The 26156-nt window shown below is 32.7% G+C and overlaps 2 pseudogenes; both read left to right on the top strand.

The window, feature by feature from the left end:
* Positions 1-999: 999 nt before the first annotated feature.
* Positions 1000-5276, top strand: LOC142630454 (phenylacetaldehyde oxime monooxygenase CYP71AN24-like; annotated as a pseudogene).
* Positions 5277-13095: 7819 nt separating this feature from the next.
* LOC142632986 (cytochrome P450 71A1-like) lies at positions 13096-18635 on the top strand (annotated as a pseudogene).
* Positions 18636-26156: the final 7521 nt, after the last annotated feature.

The following is a 26156-nucleotide window of genomic DNA, read 5'->3' as shown; positions in this document are numbered from 1 at the left end:
TAAAAATATTTCTCACTCTCTAATCTCTATTTCTCTACTTCTCTTAACTCTCTCTATTTCTCTCTGATCTCAGTCACACCACCCACCTCCGTTGAGCAAAATCCATAACAAAATCCAACCAAAATCAAAATCCAAAATTGAAATCCAAAATCCAAAATCAAAACCAGGCCCACGCCGCCACAATCCCTTACCCTTGCCGCCGCTGCTCCACCTGACCCACGCCCACATCAGTCACAAAACCACCACTGCTAGAAACCCACACAACTTGCCAATCTCCACCGCTAGAAACCCAAACCACTCACCAATCTCCATCGCCAGAAACCACAAAAGATACCTAGAAAATACCTAGAGAGAAGACAAAGGAGATCTCACGCCAATCTCCACTCGCCAATCTACACTCGCCGATCTCACGCAGATCATGTTGATCCACCTAAAGACTATCATGCTGATCTCGGACTATGCTTTGGCCAACAGCGAGTCAAAGAGTGAGAAAGGGTAGATGAGAAAATAGAGATGAAGAAAGAGAGAGATGAAGAAAAAGGGAGACCATCTCAGACTATGAGTGAGAGAGAGAGAGAGAGAGAGAGAGAGAGAGAGAGAGAGAGAGAGAGAGAATAAAAGTGATTAAAAAACTAATACAATAATGCTACATTACCATCCTACATTTAGGATGGTACTGTAGCAACATTGTAAAATATTTTACAATTCTTCCCATTTGGCCTTCCAGGTGCTGAGACAAAGTGGTGCTTAATGTTAAATTTTGTTGACATTTGGCATATCCATGTCCCATTGTGAATGCTCTTAATTAGTTGATATTCTTAAATGTTATATTAACCGCTCAATTGATTTTTTCTTAAAGTACTATCTTTTTGACAAAAACCTTACTATAGTTGTATATAGTTTACCCCAAAAAAACTATGATATATACCTTGTGATTGGCATTCATAGCATTGTTCTAAACACTTAAAAGGGCACCTATAAAAAAAAGGAAAAAAGAAAATGGGTGTTCTTCAACCATTGTTACAACAATCATGGCAAGAGCTACACAAAATGACCTTCACTCTTCTCCTCCCATTTCTTTTCCTTTTCTCTTTTTCTATATGTTCAAATGCATTAGAAGCAGTGAGAAACCCAATTTACTTCCATCGCCACCAAAGCTACCTATCATTGGAAACCTTCACCAGCTCGGATCATTCCCACACCATTCTCTTCATGCCCTCTCTAAGAAGTAGGCCTTCTAATGTTCTTATATTTCGGCCAATCACCAAGCCTTGTGGTGTCATCTGCAGATATGGCAAGAGAAATGATGACAACGCATGACAAAGTTTTCTCAAACCGGTCAAAAACCATAGCGACCAATTTCTTACTTTATGGATGCATAGACTTGGCATTCTCACCCTATGGTGAATATTGGAGGAAAGTAAGGAAAGTGTGTGTCCATGATCTTTTGAGCATCAAAAGAGTGCAATCTCTCCATTATGTAAGAGCATCCGCAACTGGAGGGCCAAATGCCAAATGTAAGGTACATTTCGCATTTCAAGCCCCAAAGTGCTCAGCAGCAGGGAATGCAAAACCCAAGTATTGCAAATTTTTTTGCAATACTGCTACAGTGCAATTCTACCTTTAGAATTGCACTGTAGCACAATTCTAAAGCTAAATATTAGTTTTTTATTCCATCAGTTCTCTCTCTCCTTCAATCTTTTCTCCCTCACTCCCACTCTGTCTCTCAGTCTCCCACTCCTTGCAAAGTCCCTCTTTCTCTCGATCCTCACTCTTTCTCTCATCTCACATCTCTCTTTCTCATTCAAGGCTTGCACTGAAGCTGGGTTGGGTTCGTGGTTTGATCTAGGCATGGTGGTGGGTTAGGATCGATTGATGGTGGGTTTGGATCGATGGGCTAGGTTTGCTGGAGATGGCTCTGATGGGTTTGACAAAGGTTTGAATTGGAGAGGGTGGGTTGCTATGTTGTGCTTGGTTGGTGAGGTCTGGGTCGTGCTTGGTCGGCGAGGCCTAGGTTTTGCGTTTTGGTAGGCGTGGGTCACGGCATGGGTTTTTTTTTTTTAATATGGGTTTTTGTTCTGGTGGGATTTTGGTGGGCAGTGGGTGGGCAATGGGCAGTGGGCAGTGGTGGCGTGGTGGAGGCACGGTGGTGGTGATTGGGCAGTGAAGGCGAGATGATATAGGTTAAGGGAAGGTGGTGGGGAAAATTGGAAAAAAAATTAAAAAATATATTTTATTGTGTAAATATATTATTTTAATGAGTAGAATAGGAAAATAAAAGTTGGGATGCTAGAGGTATTGTAAAATGGTATGGTATAATGATATAGTGGCTTTTTGGGATGGTAAAATATAGTAGAATTGGAATTCCCAGCTGTGGATGCTCTAAGAGAAGAAGATGTTGCTATATTGATGAATAAGGTACATGACTCGTGCCTCAAAGGGGTTTCTATTAATCTAAGTGAGTTATTGATTGAAACCTCTAACAACATCGTTACTAGAGTTATTTTGGGAAAAAAGTTTGCAGAATAGGATGGTATGGGCAAGCCTTCAGAACTACCAAGAAAGGTAATGGTGCTAATTGCATCATTTTTTTGGGGAGATTTTTTCCCTTCTTTAGGTTGGATTGATATTCTTACGGGACTTTTACCAAGTCTAAAATCCACTGGTAGAGAAATAGATGCTTATCGTGATGAGGTGCTTGAAGAACACTACAAGATAGTGAAATTTGGTGATGATGAGCATCTTAATAAGAAAGATTTTGTGGATATTTTCCTCCAACTTCAAAAGGATGGCATGCTTGGCTTTGAGCTTCGTCATGAGAACCTCAAAGCAATCCTACTGGTATATTTCTCTCTCTCCCTTAAACACACCTCTAGCATCTTAAATTATTTTATTTCTTGAAACTGATAAAGTATAGTGTTGTGACAAAACACGCGGGTCTATAGCCACGGTTTTTTTTAGCCGCGTTTGCAAAACCGCAGCTATAGCTATCCTATAGCCACGTTTTTAACAAATGCGGCTATAGACTTTACCTATAGCCACGTTTTTAAAACGCGGCTATGAGTTAAGTCTATAGCCACGTTTGTAAGTAGTTTTAGCCACGTTTTTAAATCGCGGCTATAGGTTAAGTTTATAGCCACGGTTAAAAACATGGCTATAGGTCCAGCCAAATTTATATTTTTTAAAGGAGGACCTATAGCCACATTTTTAAAAACGTGGCTATAGGGAAAAAAAACCCAAGCAGGTTCACTTCAGCGTAAACAAAAATGGAATATGCCATAGAATATTCTATGGCATATTCCAAAATGTTCCCAAAAAAAAAAAAGAAAGGAGTTCTGAATGGGTCGACTTCCACGTAAACAAAAAATGGAATATGCCATAGAATATTCCTAGAATATTCTATGGCATATTCCAAAATATTCCCAAAAAAAAAAAACTGAAGATTTCAAAACGAAATCTCAGACACTCCCTCTCGTCAAAACAAAAAAATAGCAGTTCTCTCAGTCATTCAAAAAACAAAAATGAAAAAGCTCTCTCATATTAATCTTACAACTCTCTCAATCTCTTTCTCATATGTGCATGCTATCATCAATCTATGTTGCCGGAGATCCAAAAAGTGCTGACCCACACTGTTAATCCCTTTTTCCCACTGATGCTGTATGAATGGGTTTGTGAAAATATGAGGTTTTGTTCATTGTTCTTTGAGTTTTGTTCATTTTTGTTCCCTTTAACTTTGTCTCTCTTTGCAGTAGATTTGAAGATTGAGTCTCTCTTTGCTATAGACTTGAAGATTTTAAATCAATGAAGCAGCTAAAGTGCCTCAAAAAATTATCTCTGTTTGCTTTATTTTTCTCTAACCCATGGCCAAAAATTATTTTCTTTTGTTTGATTATGTTTTGATTAATTTTGGCTTTGAGCATATGCACTCTTTTTGTATTTTTGAGCTTGTACTTTTGTTGAAGGAGAAGTTCTATTTGTGTTCTTGCACTGTTTTCTTGTATTTTAGAGCATGTTGTGTTTGTATTGTGGGCATGTTGTGTTTGATTAATTTTGAAATTTTCTGGGTTTTTGTCTGAATTTGAATTTGCTGGGTTTGTACTGTTTTTTTGAATTTCTTAATTTAATTAAAATTAAAATTTTAAAGTTTGAACGCATTAATTTTAAAAATTAAAATTAAAATTTTTTTTAAAAAAATTTTGATTACCGAAAATTAATTTTTGGTAATCAAATTTTTTTTAAAAAAAAAAATAAGGGTCTATAGCCGCATTTTTTAAATGCGGCTGTAGGCTGAGGATTTATAGCCACGTTTAAAAAATGTGGCTAGAGTATGTCCTATAGCCACGTTTATAAAAGCGCGGCCATTGGGCCGGTCCTATAGCCACGTTTGAAAAAATGTGGCCATAGACCCCTCAGGCCTATAGTTACGGATTTGAGGCCACGGATGAAAACGCGGCCTAAAAAAACACAGCTGTAGGCCAAATCAGGCTATAGCCACGTTTTTCTAAGCTATAGCCACGTTTTTAAAACGCGGCTATAGAACATTTTTGTTGTTGTGGCAAATATATCATTAACTATGTTTTTTTTTTTTTCTGAACCATAAAATGAATTTATATTAGATGGAGATAATATCCTACCTTTGGAAACGTACCTAAAATTTCATTTTTTTCATAATTTCAGAACATGCTTATAGGAGGCGGCGATTCAACTTCAACAACTTTGAAATGGGTAATGGCGGAGCTCATTAAAAATCCAAGTACCATGAAAAGGGCACAAGAAGAGGTAAGAAGAGTGGTGGGCAATAAGTCGAAGATAGATGTGGATGATATTAGTCAAATGGATTACGTGAAATGTATCATCAAAGAAAGTCTAAGACTACATACACCACTTCCTCTTTCTGCACCTCGAGAAACATTAGAAAGTGTAAAATTTGGAGGTTATGATATTCCGGCAAAAACAAGAGTATTTGTCAATGTATGGGCAATCCAAAGGGACCCTAAACTATGGGATAGGCTTCATAGACAACCCAAATGACTTGAAAGGTTAAAATTTCGAATTCATTCCATTTGGAGGTGGAAGAAAAGGGTGCCCAGGAATGGCATTTGCTGTTGCTGCAGTGGAATATTTGCTTGCCAATCTTCTGTGCTGGTTTGATTGGAGGTTTCCTACTGTTAATGCACAAGGAGAAGAGTTGGACATGACTGAAGTTTGAAGTTAATGCACTCACAGCGTTTAGGAAAAATCCTCTCCATATTGTGCCAATATTGCACTCTTCTTAATCTATCCAATTTAATAGGATTGTGCAGTTGTGCTTGTGATCTATGTAAGTTTTCTTCATTGTCTTGTTTTGTTTTAAAATTTCTTCTCTTACTTTCGTATTGAAATTAATGTAAAGGGACTTCAGTCGTAATAATAATTTTAGATATGGAAGTATATTTTAATAAAAATATAAATGATAAATTACGTATTTGGTTTATAACATTTACATCGTGTATAAATTTTCGATATGGAAGTATATTTTAATGAAAATAACTTTTCAAATGTGTTAATTTAATTTTTAATCTTTTGGTATTGTGTCAATCTTTAACATTTTGATATTGTGTTAAAATGATTTCTACCATTAAATGATAGATGAAAAATATTAATATGACTAATTGCTAAAATAAAATTTGACTTTAATGCAACACAGACTGTTATGTCAACATAACCTTAATAAATAATCTATATATATTATATAGTTGAAATTTATGACTTTTTAATAACCCTTGAAAGAATGTCACATCAGCTTTGTTGGCTCCTTACTCACCAGTCACGACCAAAGAAGTGTTACCGTACAACTGAATTTTCCGAAAGTGAAAAAGAAAAAAATAAAAATTTAGTGCCAAAACTCATGCCGTTGCCGATGTTATCACGTTTTTCTTGTTGTCATCTCACGTCGCCAATCATCTTTCTATCCTACTCAAGTTTTCTCAGTCTGCCATACTTTTCTATTTCGTCTCCTCCTTCTCATGTTTTGAGTCATACTATCCTTTATTTTTCTTTGGTAAAAATACAAAATTAACCCTCTAACGTTTAACATTTTTTATTTCAGTTCTTTAACTTTAAGTTTTGTCATTTCAGTCCTCTAACTTTCAATTTTTGTCAATCTAAGCTTCTGTTAAAATTTAGTTAAGATTACCGTTAAACTCAGTGAGAAATGACCGTTCTACCCTCCTTTTTTATAAATTTTGGAATTAAAAGAAAAAAAAAATCTGTTTAAAAAAAAAAAAAACCAGAAATTACTAGATCCTCTATACGGTAAATACCCCAAAAATTTAGAAACTAAACCCTTTCTCTCATAAACTTTGTCTGCTTCTTCAAAGCCAAATTTCGAAGTCAAAAATGAAAGAGAGAGAAGAAGAGCAAATCCCACAGCATCGACAAAGAAGAGTCTTACAAAGAAGAATCTTACATTCCCAGTGACTGATATTGTAAAACCTGGCTATGAGATGGTGATCCCAAATGAAGGAATGCCCGTCTCGAAGGAACCCAGCAAGAGAGGAAACCTTATAATTAAGTTTGATGTTATTTATCCTTCAAGGCTCTCATCAGAACAGATATCTGACTTGAGGAGGGCGCTGGGCGGACCTGAGAGCTAGTTCTGTTTGAGGCTAGGCTTATAACTAACCAGTAACTTACTAACTTTGATTGAAAGTGTGAGGTCAAGTTAATGTAAATCTGTTGTTTCACTAATAAAAATGAAATTTGTGCATATTAGGAAGGAAGTTTGGAGGGATGGCATTTTTGTTGGTAGCATAATGTAGCGTAGCAAGAACTAGCATCCTCAGCTACTGCCTTAGCTGCCAGTTGCCACAAGATGACTTTGGTTTATTTAATTGAAATTCGTATGCTAGGAATGTAAAGATAGTTTTATAAATGTGCAGTCACAAGAACATTTTATATTGATGTATTTTGGAAGTTATGTAATCCAATGCATCCACAGATTTCACATCAACTAAAAGATTTTGCTTTTCTTTCTTTGAATGATCTACAAGAAAGCACTATTCCTGTCCATTTTGTTTAGAAGAATGTATGGTTCAATCTGATGTACTCCACAATTTTTTTCAAACTGTATTTGTATGAATTCATTTTGTTTATTTTCCACTGTACTTGTCTGAATGAATACTTTGATAAGGTCAATTGCACAAAGCACATATCTATATTTAGAGGGAGAGAGAGTGTGTGCCTGAGAAACAGACGATTGTTGCATGAGGTGGAGGAGATTGGAGGTGGACTGAACGGCCTGAGAGATCTGATCGGCTACCATGGCTTTGGCCGTACCTTCTCTGCTGCTCTCATAAACTTTTTTTTTTTTTACAGATTTTTCTTTCTTTCTTTTAATTCCGAAATTTATATAAAAAAAAAAAAAAGTAGAATGGTCATTCTTAGTGAGTTTAACGGTGATCTTAAGTGAGTTTTAACAGAAGCTTAGATTGACAAAAATTGAAAATTAAAGGACTGAAATAACAAAACTTAAAGTTAGAGGACTGAAATGAAAAACGTTGAAAGTTAGAGGGTTAATTTTGCATTTTTGCCTTTTTCTTTTCATTTATGTGGTAGTTGTGGCTCTTGGTTTATGAGCCACTCGACATCTCATGTGATTTACTGGAGAAATGCTAGGGATACAAAAATTTCACAATTATTACCACAACTTGTCACATGGCAAGTTGTAAATGGTGAAGGTCAAATGATGGGTCCACACCTCTAACACTCATAACTCGTCACATGACGAGTTGTGATAAAAATTGTGAAATTTTTTGTGTTCTTAGCATTGCTCGATTTACCGTAGTGTCTTGAAACTTTAAATTTCAATTATATATGCTTTCATTTGTTAACAAAAATAATGTGTTTATTTTTATTAGTTTTTTTTTTATTATTGTTATCATCCAAGTCCTTTTTTTTATATATATATAATCACCACGTTTATTATTATTAATGCTGAAATTTAATTACTAATAGACTGTTTTTTTCTTTTCTTTTCTTTTTGAGGGTGTAATAGACTGGTATATTAGTTAAAATATGTGCACATATAATTTTAAGTATTTTTAACAAATTATATGAACTATTGAACTCTAACCTATATTATAAATAATAAGATTTCAGTTTGGTTTTCAGTTTTTTACGTACTAAAATACTTTCACACAAATTCTTAAACTCTTTAAAATACTTTTATCATTTAATTAAATCATTTTAAATTAAAAAACACAAGCTGGATTAAAAAGTAATTTACTTTTCCTAAGTTTTAGGTTTTTTCTTTATCTTCTTCATTTAGCCTAAAACTTAGGACAATATCTATATCTCATTTTTAAACATTATTCCACGTTACCTTATCTCTTTCTTAAAAAAAAAAAAAAAAATACACGGTTATTTATATATCATTTTTAAACATTATAACACTAAACCACAAAAACAAATAAATAAAAAAGAAAATTATTGAATGCGCAAAGCGCATGTGATAAGTCTAGTTAATAAATGTTTAAATATATTCAAAGTCTAAGTACTCCTATCAAATGAATTAAGTTATTTAGTTTACAACTTCAAGTCTACAATTTGTCGTTTGAATTTTATATTTGCCCTTACATAACCTATAATAGCTGGGACTTCTAGGGCCTTTTACAAGTGAAGAGAGTTTAGCCTCATCACCATTAAAAGTGTTTGACAAAATATTTGAGAGAAATTTGAAATTATTTCAATTATTTTCTTTTATATGTTCTAACCTATTCATGTAGTGAGTAATGAGGTTTTCCCCTATTTTAATAGTCATAGATTACAATATGAACATTTGGTGAGTATATCTGTGAATTTCTATAATTTTTTTTTTTGTTTCATGTTGTTATTAGCACTTGAGATCAGTGAGGGCTATGATTCCTAGGTATAACCTATTAAAAAAATAAAGTGAATTCTTAGGCATTGATGTTGATCTTTTACTTAAATTTTGTTCCTTAATAATTTATAATCAAAATAATTGATAATCAAGTAGATAGTTTAGTAAATATTTTTTTTCATTCTAATAAAATTTAATAAATTCAAAACATAAATATGATTTTCCATACAATGCACGAATTAGCAACCAGTAAGTAAATAAAACAAAAACTTGTGGTAAGTGAGTAACCTGCACGTGAGGCTTAATTTAATTAGGATTAAAATCTCTAACTCACAATCACCACAATTGCTTTGCTCCATGTTTTGGTCTAGAGAGAATGGTGATTAATGAGGCCAAGGATGATACCAAACAGTAAAGAATGGCACTGGTGCTTAATGATGAGGATTGGCAGCGACTATTGGCGCTGTGTCTAAACACTGAGACTGATTTTGGTATAATTTCTCTCTCTCTCTCTCTCTCTCTCTCTCTCTCTCTCTCTCTCTCTCTCTCTCTCTCTCTCTCTCTCTCTCTCTCTCTCTCTCTCTCTCTCTCTCTCTCTCTCTCTCTAAGTGAGTTTTTAGCCCTTCAATTTGAGTGGGTATTTTTATGTTTGTTAGAGCATTCTTATCAAGCCTCTCAAATGCTAAAAATCCTATTTCTTAGCATTTTTGAGACAAAAGACCACTCCATTAAACCGGCTAAATCTTAAATTTTTAAGATTCAAGCTATAGTGCAATCTTATATTTGAGACCGCACTATAGCTACAATTGTAAAACAAAAATTATTTTTTATTCCCTCAGTCTCTCTCTCTTCTATCTTTCTCTTTCCTCTCTCCGCTTCTTTCTTCTCTCTTCTCTCTCTGTGCTTCGCCGATGTGGTTCGCCGATAAGTGTACTCTGCTAATGATTGTGCTCCTCCAATGGTCATGGGTCGTGGTCTGATGTGCTCCGACGATTTTGTGGGTCTGGGTTTGTGGGTCTGAGTTCATGGGTCTAGGTTCATGGGTCCGGATTTGTGGGTCTGGGTTTGTGGATATGGGTTCATGGATCTGGGTTCGTGGGTCATCAACATGACCGGGGTTGAGATCGGGGTGGTGGGTTTTGGCTGGGGTTGAGATCAGGGTAGGGGGTTTTGGTTGGGGTTGAGAACGAGGTAAATGGGTGGTAACTGAGGTGGGTTACTGTGGCTGAGGTGTGGGTCTTGGGTTTGATGGGTTTTGCTTGCTGTGGCCACTGTGGGTCTTGGGTTTGTGGGTTTTGTTCGCCGCTCTGTCCTCTGCCTCCCTCTCTTCTTCTCACAATGAGCTTCTCTCTCTCAAGTTTAGTTTAGTTTTTGTTGTTGTTGTTGCTGTTTTTTTTTTTTTTTTTTTTGCTATGGGGTTGATTTTTGGATGGATGTTGATTGTAGTGGCAGTGGGTTGGCTGGTCTAGGTTTGCTGTTGAATGTTGATGGTTTATGGTGGTGGTTTCTGACAGTGGCTAGCCATTGAGAAGAAAGTGGTGGAAAGAGAGAGACATTGGTAAAATAAAAATAATATTATTTAAATGAAGTTGTTAAAAAAAAAAAAGTTTGATGTTTGGTAGATTGTAAAATGGTATGTTAAAATTGATAAAGTAGGTTTTTGAAGTGCTAAATGCTAAAATATTTAGCACTCATGATAAGAATGCTCTTATAATTTTTTCAATTTAATCACTCTATTGAATGCTTTAATTATTTATCTCATGATGTCATGTGAGGTGTCATATTTTTTTATTTCAATAGATGTTTGTTCTTCAATGCATGGATATAAAGATATTTAGGATCTGTTTGGATACTGCTTATTGCTGAAAATTGAAAACACTATAGTAAAATAATTTTTAAATATGTGAATAGTACCGTGAGACCCATTTTTAATGAAAATTTTGCTGAAAAAAAAAGTTTTGTGGGTCTCATGAACAGTGCATGTAACCCACTAACAAACGCATTTTTCTGTTTTTGGACGTGATTTTTGGCTACTGTAGTTGTGGGGCCCACGGACTGTGAATGCCAAACGCAAACGTTGCTTTGAAACGTTACCTTGGTATGCGTTTGGATACGCGTTTCTGGCAGAGCATTTGCGTTTTCCTTCTTTTCTTTTCTTTTTTTATTGAGAAGTGTTGGGATGTTGTCTGTCAGTGGGTCCTGTGCATTGTGCACAAGACCCACTACCTCTTTCACCAGCAAAATAAGCGGTGGACAGTGCTTTCCAATGAATTCCATGCATTGTTCATAGGACCTATAAACCTCTTTTTTCAGTAACTTTTTCATTAAAAATAGGTCCCACAATACTATTCATACATTTAAAAATTATTTTGCTACAGTGTTTTCAAATTTTAGCAAAATAAGTGGTATCCAAATGGACACTTGTTGTTTGACAAGCAAATCATGTTCCAATAAATGTTTGTGAATCTCTATTTAAAAAAAAAAAAGAAAAAAGAAAAGATGTTTGTAATGACTATCATTGCATGGGCTGCATGTCGTGCAAAACAGATTTTTGCTCTTTGATACAACATTCCAAAGAAGTTGTAAATATATAGCGTAGAATTGCCTTAAAAAATTGATTGGAATTGACTTTAATTTGGAAATTCAAAGCTGTAAATAACGTACCCTAGAAATTCATCACAACATTCAGTAAGTTCATTTCATTCCATAAAACTCAATCAATGAAGTCAATACCGTACCGGTACATATATCGGTATCGAAACGATAACGTTTCGTACTGGTTTAAATACCGGCCGTACCGGCCATGTACTGGCCATACCGACCAATTTCGGGCAATACCGGCTGGTACCAGGTGTACCGGCCGGTACAATAAAAAACTTTTTTTTTTTTGTAATTTTTGAATTTTTGTAAGGGCATAATGGTAACTTTTATTAGTATGCAATGAACAATTATATGCTTATAAACAATTATATGCTTATTAGTATGCAATGAACAATTATAACTTTTATTAGTACCAACTGGTTTATTAGTATTATTTTTTTTCTTAGTATGCAATAAACAATTAAGCTTTCTATTTTTTATATTGTGTTTTTTTTTTCTTTTAATTGATACTAAAGTCTAAAACTATGAATAATTTGTTTTGAATTGAAGTAATTTTTTATGATAAACTTTTATATTTACTATAATATAAGTAAAATATTATATGCTTATAAACATGGTTCTAAAGATTTTGTGTGTATGTGTGTATATATAATATATATACATAAAATAGCAGTAAATTCGAAATGGTACACCGGTATTGACCGGTACCCGAAATATATCGTACCGCTAGCCAAACTGGTACAACCTCCAGTACGGTATTAACTTCCTTCAACTCAATACAATAGTAACTAGCTAGATAGGACATTAGATTAGATGGCCTTTACGATATCCAAGACACTACAATTCAAACTAGTATGCAAGTGTAACTGTGTAAGTAGTTTGGCTCCACCATTACCTCTATCCAACTTTCATAAAAGCATAAATACAATAAGCATCCAACTAAAATGTACATTAGTCTTCACTGCTTCTTATGGTGTAAGTTGTTCAAGTCTGCCAACATTCTCTTCTTCACCGTGTAGTTCTACTTAACCATTTCAAACTCTTTTAAGTGACTACTTTCCTCTACTTCTGGAAACTTTTGTTATAAAGAATTATTCATCTCCTCTAGAGTTTGGTAAGTTTGACTTAATTCAGGTCAGGAGAACATTGTATAATTTTATTGTTATATGTATACAATTTTAACTTGGCAAAAACGTCATTTTAGTCCTTACATTTTGAGGTCAAAGTCAATTTGGTCCTTATATTTTGGTAGCGGTTAATTTGATCCCTATTATTTTTTAACTTGTAGTCAATTTGGTTCCTATCATTAAATCACTAACGAAAAATGTCTACATGACAAATGGTTTGCAGTGTTAGCGCACAATATGTGGCTAACATAATAAAAAAATTAATTTTCTAATAAAAAAGCCACGTCAGCAATTAAAAAAAAATCCACCTCTTAAAACAAAATGATAAATTTAAAGAATTAAATGGATTAATTAAAGAAAAAAAAAAAAACCCAGTTTTTCTTGAATTTTCTTGGCAACCAAACACAAAACCCAGCCCAATGATTTTAAAATTTTTTTTTTTTTGGACTGATTAAAAATTTTAAAAATGAATAGCTTTTGCTAGATAGGTTTCTAGTGATTTCACAAATGGCGAAGAGATATTTAGATCTAAGGAAAGCTGTCAAGTTCGAATGGACTCTCTTGAGAAAGAGAGTGTGGGACTGTGTGAAATTGAGAGAGAGAGAGAGAGAGAGAGAGAGGTAGGTCTGTGTCTTGTTAAAATCTAACTCCACTGAACCTAATATGAAAAGGATTTAAATTTTCTTGAAATAATTTGACAGAGACAGAGAGTGGGTCTATGTTTCATATTTTTAAATTCTTGAGTGTGGGAATGTGTTTCTACTCCATTTTTTTTAATGTGTTTGGTAATGTTGGAGAATTTTCTTTGTGGCATTCCATCGCATAATTTGGATATGTATTTAATAGTGTTTGGATAGCAAGTTTTGGAGGAGAGTGGTAGTAGAAGTGTCGGTAGTGGTTGTGGTTGGGGCGGCTGCTGGGTTTTGTGTTTTTCTAAATTGCAGTGTTTAGTTTCCAAGAACATTCAAGAAAAGTTGGGTTATTATTATTATTATTATTTTTTTTTACATTCATCATTTCAAACTTTTTATTTTCTGTGGTGGTTTTTTTTTATATTTTATAATTTGCTGATATTGCTTCTTTTTAGTAACAATTAAATATTTTTTTATTATTATATTAGCCACATGTGCGTCAACAATATAAACCGTTTGTCATGTAAGTATTTTCTATTAATGAAATAATGGTAGAGACCAAATTGAAAATAATATGGACTAAATTGACCTCTACCAAAATGTAAGACCAAATTGATTGTGATCCCAAAATGTAAAAATTAAAATAATATTTTCATCTTTTAATTTCATGTGTCAAAAAAAGTAATATAAAAAAAACTATCTTCTAGGCTTCTTTTCTAATTGAGATGTATTTCTTTATGGTAACAAAATAAGCTTTTTTTTTTCTTTTTTTTGAAAAAAATCTTGAAAGCTGAGCGTTAGGAACATTTTATATGCATTTTTTTTTGCTATATATGTAAATTTTTAAAAAGTGAAAAGAATGACTTTTGCTATTTGAGCTTACTCTTGTAATTATGATAAATTTATTTATGGAAAGAAATTAACTGTCTTCCTCATGAATCTAATAATATAGCCAAAAAAAAAAAAGGTTTATAGTTTTTTTTCTCCTTCTATGGCTTTGTTTGGAATCCATCTAGCTATAAAACCAATAGTTCTACCAACAATTAACCACAACATCAACGTGGTATTAGCAGTAGTACCGTCAACCCATCCCATTGAATCATGTGGGGTGTCCTCCAAATTTGTGAGGCATCCTAACCCCTCAAACTTCACTTGTGAAGGCCAAGATCAGAGGCGGTATGGTTGGTGGACCTCTGCCAAATTTTATGGATCTCAGACAGAGGAGAAAGAGAGATTTGAGACAAATTCATTTTCTTTTTTTAACCAGATTTTTTCTTTTTTTTATGTGTTTCAAATTCAATTATTTTATTGAAGTTTATTGTAAAATGGGTTTTTACTTTCTTTTATTTTCCTTTAAGAACAGTCATTAGCCACCATTTCCCACGCCCACGATTGCTCCGGCGGATTTTCAGACTCCAGCGGCGACGACAGAGGTATCTCAGCTCAGCAAAGGAGCGGCAACGTCTCTGTCTACCAAAAGAAGCTGGGGTTGGGTATTTGGTTTTCCGTATTATGATTTTTTTTATTAGGTTGGTGTTTTAATTAATGAGAGTAAAATTCACCGTGCATTTGCATACCAACGTTTCTGCATTTGCTTTTTTTAGTGGGTCTTATGGGTACTATACACTGACTACCAAGAACTAAAAAGAGCAGCCATGGGTTTTGCTACAGTATTTTGTTTTTAAAAAATTATTTTGTTGCAATATTTTTAGCAATAAGTTTATATTTGGTAATATTGTTTTCTATTTTCAAAAATTTGTTTTTGGGAATATAAAGAAAAAACAATTTTCTTGTATTTTTGAAATCAAAAACATGTTTGGTTAGCTGAAATTAAAAAAATAGTTTTTGAAAAAAAAAAAAAAATACTAAAATATGTTGTTATTAGGATTTGAATTCTAATGCTAATTCATTAAATGAGACAGATTTATTTAATTAAATGTGTATTTTCATTAACTTTTGAAAATTATAAACTAAAAACAGCATTTTGCATGTTTTCAATTTCCTTTACAAATTGAGTTTTGAAAATAGTTTTTGTTTTCTGTCCATTTTGAGTTACCAAACAAATTTTTTAGTCTCAAAAATAGAAAATTGTTTTGGAAACAAAAAATAAGAAGAAAAAACAGTTACAAAACATACCCTAAATTTTCAATTTTTATTAAAATAAGCGATATTCAAACAGAATCTCAATATGTCATACTCTCTTCTTTTATTTGCAACAATCTGATATGGCATATTATTATTGGACACTTTTACACCATATTTTTATTATAGTAGATTAAATTTTGTAAGGATATGGTGTAAAATTCATGTTTTATCCTTCCAATCTTAATATGCCACATTATTTTGTCAATATTTAAGAATAAGTATAACCACACTTAATCAACTTTAATACCTATATATAAATCCAATAAAATTGGAAGTTTATTGAGATGTTATTAGGTGTGGCAAGATGTATTAAATTTTAAGTAAAATTCTGATGTGTCAATTTTTTAGTGGATGGTGTAAAACATGAGTTTTACACTCCATTTTCACCAAATTCAGACTCTTAAAGGATTGATGGCATAAGCAATGAAATTTAAATTTAACTATACACTAGCCAGAATCATTGTCAATTTATATATCCTCTTAGTTGTTTATAGTTTACCCCCCCCCCCCCCCCACCCAAAAAAAACACTTATATATCTTGTGACTAGTGTTGATAGTTGCATTGTGCTAAACACTTGAAAAAATGGCTTTTCTTCAATCATTGTTGTAACAATCATGGCAAGAGCAACTTAAAATAACCTTCACTCCCCTCTTCCGTCTTCTCTTCCTTTTCTCTTTTCTTTATGTTTTCAAGCACATTAGAAGCTAGGTTGCACCGACACGTCATTTTTGGCAAAGTATTGGTGTTCAACACGTGTTGGACACCGATACCGGTAAGACTCGCCGGATTCCGGTGTCCGAGCAGTGTCTTTTTTTTTTTCGCTTCTTCGACACGGCACCAACGCTGCGCCAACACAACGTGGACACAGTGAACACACCAGCAATGAAAAAAACAAAAAACAAAAATTCACAGATTTTGACAGATAGACAAATCATTACCGTTGATTTTGCGATATACCTTAAAACAAAAAAGCTTGAGTTGAAGAAGTGAGAAGTGAGAAATCATTACCGTGAAACCCACAACCCAACCCTCCCTTTGCCCGCTGCCCTCTGTCCCTCATCGATGCTAGATCGGGCCGATTGGCGAGTCAGCGAGCTCCATAGACAGTCGCCATGCCTTCTGTCCCGTCCGATCTCTCTCTCTCTCTCTCTCTCTCTCTCTCTCTCTCTCTCTCGACGTGGATAGGTCCAACTCCTCTGACCTTCTCTTCTCTCTCTCTCTCTCTCTCTCTCTCTCTCTCTCTCTCTCTGTTTTGTGATTTCTTTTCCTTTTATGTTTTTAGTTTGATGTTGAACTTGTTGTTCAATGGTAATCTTGAAAGTTTAAAGCTTTTTTTTTTTTTTAGTTTGATGTTGAATGTAGCCTATTTAAACTTTCAATTTGTACTCTAAACATTTTATGTGTATTATTGTACTACTTTGGGTGTTAGTTTACTTATTTGGAGTTTTTACATAATTTAAATTTTAGACATAAATGTATTTTATGTCTAAAAATATTAAAATATATGCCTAAATATAAAATTTAATTATTTATTTAATTTTCGTACCCACGCTATGTCGTACCCTTATATTTCAAAAATTTACATACCTCCTTATCCGTACATGTGTCCATGTCGGTGCAACTTAGATTAGATGTAGTGGAAAACACGATCTACCTCCATCCCCACCAAAGCTACCTATCATTGGCAATCTTCACCAAATTGGCAAACTCTCACACCATTCTCTTCATGCGGTCATGCCCTTTCTAAGAAGTATGGCTTTCTAATGATTAAAACACGACATCGTTTTCACAAACCGGCCAAAAACAACGGCTACCAATTTCTTACTCTACGGATGTGTAGACCTAGCATTCTCACCCTATGGTGAATATTGGAGGAAAGCAAGGAAAGTTTGTGTCCATGAACTTTTGAACCTTAACAGAGTACAATGTCTCCATTATATAAGGGAAGAAGAAGTTTCTATATTGATCAATAAGGTACGTGACTCGTGCCTCAAAGGGGATTCTATTAATCTAAGTGAGTTATTGATTCAAACCTCAAACAACATCATTACTACTTACTAGAGTTATTTTTGGAAAAAGGTTTGAAGAACAAGATGGTAAGGGCAAGCCTTTAGAACTACGAAGGAAGGTAATGATGCTAACTGCGTCATTCCTTTGGAGGGACTTTTTCCCTTCTTTGGGTTGGATTGATATTCTTACGGGACTCTTACCAAGTATAAAATCCACTGGTAGAGAAATAGATGCTTATCTTGATGAGGTGCTTGAAGAACATTACAAGAGAGCAAAATATGATGATGATGCACATCCTAATAAGAAAGATTTTGTGGATATTTTCCTCCAACTTCAAAAGGATGGCATGCTTGGCTTTGATCTTCATCATGAGAACCTCAAAGCAATCCTACTTGTATTTTTCTCCCTCTTTCTCCAACTCACCTCTACGATCTTAAATATTTTTTTTCTTGAAACTGATAAAGTATAGAGTGCCACGCCATTTAAAATTCCAAATGACGTAGTACTGGATATATCGTTAAATATGTAATTTTTAATCTTAATCATTAAATGAATTTATATTAGATGGATATAACATCCTACCATTGGAAACATATACCTAAAGTTTCATTTTTTTTTTTTTCATAATTTTAGAACATGTTTATAGGAGGTGGTGATTTAACTTCAACAACTTTGGAATGGATAATGGCGGAGCTCATAAAAAATCCAAGTATTATGAAAAGTGCACAAGAAGAGGTAAGAAGAGTGGTGGGCAATAAGTTGAAGATAGACGTTGCTGATATCAGTCAAATACCTTACATGAAATGTATCATCAAAGAAAGTCTAAGACTACATATAGTACATACACCAGTTCCTCTTTCTGCGCCTCAAGAAACATCAGAAAGCGTAAAATTTGGAGGTTATGATATTCCGGCAAAAACAAGAGTATTTGTCAATGTATGGGCAATCCAAAGGGACCCTAAACTATGGATAGGCCAGAAGAATTCATCCCAGAGAGATTTATAGACAACTCAATTGACTTCAAAGGTCAAAGACTTCAAATTCATCCCATTTGGAGGTGGGAGAAAGGGGTGCCTAGGAATGACATTACTATTACATCAATTGAATATCTGCTTGCCAACCTTATATTTTGTTTTGATTGGAGGTTGTGTACCTTTATTGTACAAGGAGAAGACTTGGACATGACTAAAGTTAATGCACTCAAAGCATTTAGGCAAAATTCTCTCCATATTTTAAGATTCAGCTATGTGACTATTTAACTAAAAAAAAAAAAACACTTTTATCTCATGAGAAAAAATTCACATTGCAAAATTTTAAAAAAAGAACCCAAAAAACAAAACCTAAATATTATACTTAAGTCTTGCTCTTTTGCCAATATTGCACATGTGTTCTATGTAATTTTTCTTTGTTGTCTCATTATGTTTTAAAATTTGCTTTCGTCTCTTACCTTCTTATCGAAATATATGTAAAGGGACTTCAATTGTTTTTGATTTATCGGGGAAAGAGTTTATAAATTGCTACAAGATTATTTAATGTTGCCGGGAAATAACACCCAGAACATCCTCATGTGGCTGATCAGCCACATGACAAAAGCAATGAGAAGAGCACCACCCTTTAAATGGCACCCAGAGCACTTGAAAATTAATTTTCAAGTACTTTATAGTCAATGAAAAATCCTAATCTTACTTTCTAATTTCGCTTGAAATAAAATAGTTTTGCTTGGAAATGGAGGACTAAGTAAAGACTAAAAAATTAAATTTATCTAAAGAGAGATCTCTCTAACTGTGCTTAATTAATATTAGTTTGCTAAAATTTGGAGGTAGTGTCCTGTTTGTAAATTTGTTGGTAATATTAATATATGAATTGAATGATGTGGTTACTGGTTAGTCGAGTAAAAAAGTCTGACATTTGATGGAGTTCCTATATATTATATTATCTCCTTAATTGACCTCTCCCTAAAATGTTATCTCCCCAAAAAAACCTAATTATATGTTTCAATAGTTTACCAAAAAAAACTTTTATATAAAGAAAAAGTCTAAGGTTGCAAAATTTTTTTAACACCAGCTATTATGCTCGATTGTTTTTTTTATTTTTTATGTGAGATATATTTTACTCTAGCTTAGTTTAAGTGTATATGTGTGAAACTCCATCCAAGAAACTTGAACTCTTACTCTTGCCTCCAATACCCTACAAGCGCTTATACTTGTTAATAGTAGATAAAAATGTGATATCACTGATGAGTCCAAATAAAAATTAATAAAAACTTATCAACTTAACTGTTATAAAAATATGTTGTATATATAATATTGCTCTCTCTTTATATCTCTTTACTTTGGTTGTTAGTTGCAAAACCTTTATATATATCTTGTGATTGGGGTTGTTAGTTGCATTGTGCTAAACACGAGGAAATGGCTATTCTACCATTGTTGCAACAATCATGGCAAGAGCTACATAAAATAAGCTTCATTCCCCTCCTCCCTCTTCTTTTCCTTTTCTCTTTTCTTTATATTTTCAAATGCATTAGAAGTAGTGGAAAACCCAATTTGCCTCCATCCCCACCAAAGCTACCAATCATTGGCAACCTTCACCAGCTTGGCACACTCCCACACAGCTCTCTTGAAGCCCTCTCTAAGAAGTATGGCCCTGTAATGTTCTTCTACTTCAGCCATGCACCAACCCTTGTGGTGTCATCTGCAGATATAACAAGAGAAATGATGACAACGCATGACATAGTTTTCTGTATATTAACCTGTCATATTAATTAATCTTTCACACATGATAGATGGTGACAATACTGTAGCAAAAGAAGCAGTAAAAGAAAGAAAGAAAAGCCTACGGCTCGAGGGATTTTGTGAGTGCTGGACTATTCGTGTGTAAATCGGTTAATCTTTAGAATTTCGGTTTTCATCCTAGGATTTTGTAAGACCATCTTCCAATCTATCTAACATAGCCTCATTTCATCTACATATGGCGGAGAATGCAAAGAAATTGAAATAGCGTGGCAAATCTCGACTCATCACTGGCGTACGCTTGGGTCACACAAACGTCACAGCTTTAAAATGTGTCATACCAAGGCCTCCATATATGGCGTGGAAAATCCCTCAACCTTAGCGATGTGGAACTCAACCAAGATTTGGTTCTTTCTTACCCTATCTCACTTAAAAGGTCTTCTGGAGACCCATGTTAAAATCCTAGACATTAATTCAAAAGAAAATATAAAACACCCAGTACATATTCCTATCAAATATTCATGCATGTAAAAGTTTTGGATGAAAGTATTAAGCTATTTGAACTATGTATCATCTTGTAGAACCTCCATAAAGGTCAATATATATATATTGTCTTTCATCGTGATTAGTTTGACATAGAATAGAATAGAATAGAATAGTATGCAGACACAAGTACAAGCATAAAGGGGAGTACAGTGTATGCAAAAACCTTAAGTTTGTTGAATTCTTCAATGGCAAAAAGAGCCATGGTGGAAACTTTTGAATTATCCAGAGAGCACCAGTGAATTCTTCCAAAAGTTATACCCAGATGCCAATTCGGATCGCCCAGATCAAAGCCTTATATACATATTCAACCCTACCACCAACATAATAATAATACGCATAAAAATATCTGGTTAGCATCTCACCTGTGGGAAGCTCTACCCTTTAAATCTTATTCCTGGCTCTCTCATTGTCCTAATAAGACTCGTAGTACTGGCTCATAAGAAATGTCAACTGATCACTACCTTCAAGAAGTTAATGTTTTTAGCTTTCCAGCAAAGTTGATGGCAGCCCTAGTCGCAGTATTGTTTCTCTTGGGTGATTTTCCAGCAACTTCTGCATCACTACCTTATGGTAATAATAGTTCTTTTGCTATCACATTTAATATGAGAAGTTCCATATTATAAAATCCTATTATGAATAGAAATTATTCAGTACAGTTGGTATATTGCAATGAGATGTGAACCACATGTGTGAGATTTATAGATTTGCATAATCGGGGACGAAGCTAGGATTTTAAGCTAGCGAGAGCCGGGGAAAAAAAAAACTCCAAGCATTTATATAGTATTAAAAAATTACACAAAATCGTTATTTCTAATTACATTAAGATGCAATCATCTACTAACAAAGAATAAAATAAAAACAAAATAATTTTTTTTTTTAATACTAGGCTAGCTAGGATTTGTTATTTTTTATTTTGAAGCTAGAGCATTCACAGTATAGTTGGTGTACTGCAATGAGATGTGAACCACATGTGTGGGATTTATAGATTAGCATAATCAGGGACGGAGCTAGGATTTTAAGCTAACGAGAGCTGAAGAAAAAAAAAACTCCAAGCATTTAAATAGTATTAAAAAAGTACACAAAATCGTTATTTCTAATTACATTAAGATGCAATCATCTACTAACAAAGAAAAAAATAAAAACAAAATAATATTTTTTTTTAATACTAGGCTGGCTAGGATTTGTTATTTTTTATTTTGAAGCTAGAGCATTCACAGTACAGTTGGTGTACTGCAATGAGATGTGAACCACATGTGTGGGATTTATAGATTAGCATAATCAGGGAAGGAGCTAGGATTTTAAGCTAACAAGAGCTGAAGAAAAAAAAAAAACTCCAAGCATTTAAATAGTATTAAAAAATTACACAAAATCGTTATTTCTAATTACATTAAGATGCAATCATCTACTAACAAAGAAAAAAAATAAAAACAAAATAATTTTTTTTTTTAATACTAGGCTGGCTAGGATTTGTTATTTTTTATTTTGAAGCTAGAGCATTCACAGTAGTGGTGCTAAAACTTTTACCTTTTAGCACTTAAAAAAGTTACTTTTTTTTATGTTACCACCTCACTTTACAATATACCTAATATCAAATGTTCTATTTTTTTTTTTATCACTTTATTTAAAATAATAAAAACAACTCATTAAAATAATAAAAGAATAGAGAGAAATTAAGTTTTTTTAATTAAAGGAAGAGATATAATTTTATTTTTAGTTTTAGCTTTTCCAATAACACATGTTTTTTTTTTATTCTTTCATTGTAAAATAGTTTTTCTTTTTCTTTTTACTAAAATACAATTACTACTGTGAATGTTATTGTTAGGTTCTAAGAATTTAGGATCTAAATGTATTAGAACTTCAATGTGTAATGTTGGCAAACCATGATTAAAACTTAGAGTCTAGTTTTAAGCTGTCCAAAGTGTGTTTATTGTAAAGTTAGAATCGAGTGTACTGCAGGATTTATTGGACTAAATCTGCAAGGCTCAATCCATCGAAAATTAGACTCGATCGATCAATGCTCGTGCAGATTATTTTTCTACAAAATTTTTCAACTCAGCCCAAACCCGTTTGACGTGTAGGGTTTTATGTTTTATGTCTCATATAAATAGAAAAACCCTAGCCATGTCTTTAAGGTTTGTTGATATGTTGTATGTGTGAATCTCTTGTGAGATCTAGAGGTATTTACCTTCATACATACTTAGGGTTATCAAGATCAAAATTGATGTCAAGAACTTGGTGATCTCTTCGGTTATTGTTTCAAGAGCTTAAAGAAAAACACAAGTGGGTGTACTTGTGGATGCTATGGATCTGAGAAATAAGTAGTCTGTGGACTCGGAACTGTCACGTGATCATGGTAGTAAGTTTTCTACTCGAGGTGGCAATAGGATGTTAGTGGTCTAAGTTGCTATTGTAAAATTTCAATTCTTTCATACTGGATCTTGTTTTACCTTGAGGATGGCTAGGTTAAATCTTCTCTAGGTTTTTTACCGGTTTGGTATTCATGGGTTATCATATCGTTGTGTTCTTTATTTTTTGCTTTGTTTACTTGATATGATTTACTTGTGTTAACCTAGTTTTGAATAATTTACCTAAGTAATCACTTGGCTAAATAATTAGGTTAAAAAATTTGTGTTTTAAGGAGTCTAAAAACGTACAGTTTTTATTATTTTTATTAAGTTTTTTGATTGGATTGCTATTAGGGTTATATTAAATAGGTTGATTGGAAAGTGGGGGACCTAAGGTTTTGGAAGGAGGGTCCGACTACAAAAATAAAATATAATATAATATAATATATTTATATATATATATATATATATAGATAAATGGACTCAGGGGGCCGGGTCCCCTTGGACCCCACTTGGGTCCGTCCCTGAGCATAATACACTGAGTACACTGAATAATTGTACTTAACTAAATACTTCAACGCACCTTGACGTTGAATTAATGATATTTTATATTTTATCATGTTTTTTCTTGTAAGTCGAAAGGAACAAAAACTTTGCCCTCTACCCCTTACTCAATCTATTGAGTCTCAAGGAAGAGAAGACAAGTAGAACTGGCTAGCCCAGTCCGGGTTAAAAAACAATGATTATTATTATCTTTTTTATCAACCAAAAAAAAAAAAAAAAGGAGAAGGAAGAGAAGACAAGTGTTGCGTTTCCTTTCTATTATTGATGTCGTTTCTTTTCTTAATTCAAAGTTTACTCAAGGAAAAAGAAAAGAGGTTTATAGTTTTCCTTGTTGCATATCAATTGTCCTAAAATAATTTAATTTAGTTTTCTATAATCTTGCTCTGTTTGTTTCATATTTTTTCTGTTGACTAGAGATAGTTTTCCTTTAACTTATTTTTTCTAATACTACATACCAAACACTAGAAAACACAAAAAACTATCTTTACACAAGGTTTTCAATCGGAACAAACTGAGCGTCTATATATCTTTGGCCTGAAAGGTGGTGGAAAGACACTATTGCATGTATACAGCAAAGATGGTTCAATGAAGACAATTCGATAGAAGAACGCAGCTCTGAAGGTCTGAACATTATTAGTAAGAGAAGAGTTTCCTTCCGGAGCTTACGAGAATCTCTATCATCGCCACCCTCACCCACCTAAGCTCATCAAATAAAAACGTATGACTCTGAACCTCCTCAATGATTCCATGTTATCTGGTTATACCTAACTATTTGGAAATGTAATATTGTGCAATTATTTTTTTTATTAAAAGTGTATTTAGATAAATCTGTCTATTGGTTTTTTTTAAAATATTTATATCTTATACATTTACAAAATTTCAAGATGATTAGGCAACAATAGTAATTGTATTTACAATATCATATTTTATATATATATATATATATATATATATATATATATATAAAGCCTATGAAGCTTCCACAATTTTTCACGTCAGCATAATATTTAAATAAAATTGTCAATTTATTTAAATAAAATTCTTTTTCTTTAGTTTAAACATAACAATGAGTGAAACTCTATTTATCTGATTTGAAGCTCCCAGAATTTTCTACATCAACACAATATGTCATTTTATTTAAATAAAATTGTCATTTTATTTAAATAAAATTACTTTTTTTTAGTTCAAATTTAACAAGGAGTGAAACTCTATTTATCTAACAAATCTAACTTAAACTTAAACTCATCATTTTTTTAAACAAAATTATTTTTATTTATTCCAATAACAAAGAGTAAAACTTTATCTATCTGACAAGTCCAACTTAAACTCAAACTCATCATTTTTTTTAAAACAAAATTACTTTTTTTTAGTTCAAACTTAATAAGGAGTGAAACTTTATCTCTCTGACAAGTCCAACTTATACTCAAACTCATCATTTTTTTAAAACAATTTTTTTTTTAATCTAAACTTAGCAAGGAATGAAACTTTATCTCTCTAACAAGTCCAACTTAAACTTATACTCAAATGTTGATAATTTTTCTTTAATATTTTTTTTGTCTTTCAGAAGTTTTAATATATGAATTTTTGAGTTATTTTTTTATAATATCTGAAATTGTCGGACAAATTTTTTGTAAGCCATTGCACGTTCAAGCAATGACTTCTTCATCAATTTGTAACACAAATTGAAATTATACAAGAGCAAATCATGCAATGGTATAATTTCTTAATCAATTTAAAATTTTATAAAATTATTTTAATTTACCTCACAAATTGATAAGTTCTCGTGCATAGCACGGGTTAGTGACTAGTATATATATATATATATATATATATATATATATATATATATAATAAAAGTTGGGATTAGACGTCGTGGTTGCGCCATGTGACTTCACCAAATTGCAAAAAATTTATTAAATTTTTAGATTTTTATAGAACTAAAAAGGAATAGTATACTACTAGGACTCTAATTCATTCTTATCATTAAATAAAATTAGATTAACATTATTTTTTTATTTGTTAGGATATATTTCTAAAATTAAGGAATAATATTTAACATACAAAAATTTAATTTAGATAATATTTATCATCTAATTAACATTATTTTTTTTATTTGTTAGGATATATTTCTTAAATTAGGGGATAATATTTAACATACAAAAATTTAATTTAGATAATATTTATCATCTAAATTTTCAAAATTTTAATATTATTAAATTAATATTATTTTTATCAGAATATCAAGCTACAAAACTTGATAATTAAGGGCTAAGCACAATCCAAATTCTTCAAGAGGTGATTAATATAAATCTATCCCAAAAAACAGTATATATCTCCAATAATTTAATAATCTCTACCTATTCCAAAAAACAATATATATCTCCATTAATTTGATAATTTCTACGTTGATAACATTTAATATATATATATATATATATATATATATATATATATATATATATATATATCAAAATTCCTTATAGCTATCAACCACGTTCTCTTTCTCTCTTTTTTTTAAATTTTTTTAATATTTAATCTTTTATATGTTACATTATGTTGAATCAACTTTTTTTTTTTCCATTCTATTTATATGACC

This window comes from Castanea sativa, chromosome 4 (assembly GCF_040712315.1).
Source record: "Castanea sativa cultivar Marrone di Chiusa Pesio chromosome 4, ASM4071231v1".
NCBI classification, from domain to species: Eukaryota; Viridiplantae; Streptophyta; class Magnoliopsida; order Fagales; family Fagaceae; genus Castanea; species Castanea sativa.
The sequence above is the reverse complement of the archived record's forward strand: the minus strand, read 5'-3'. Positions and strand labels throughout refer to the sequence as shown.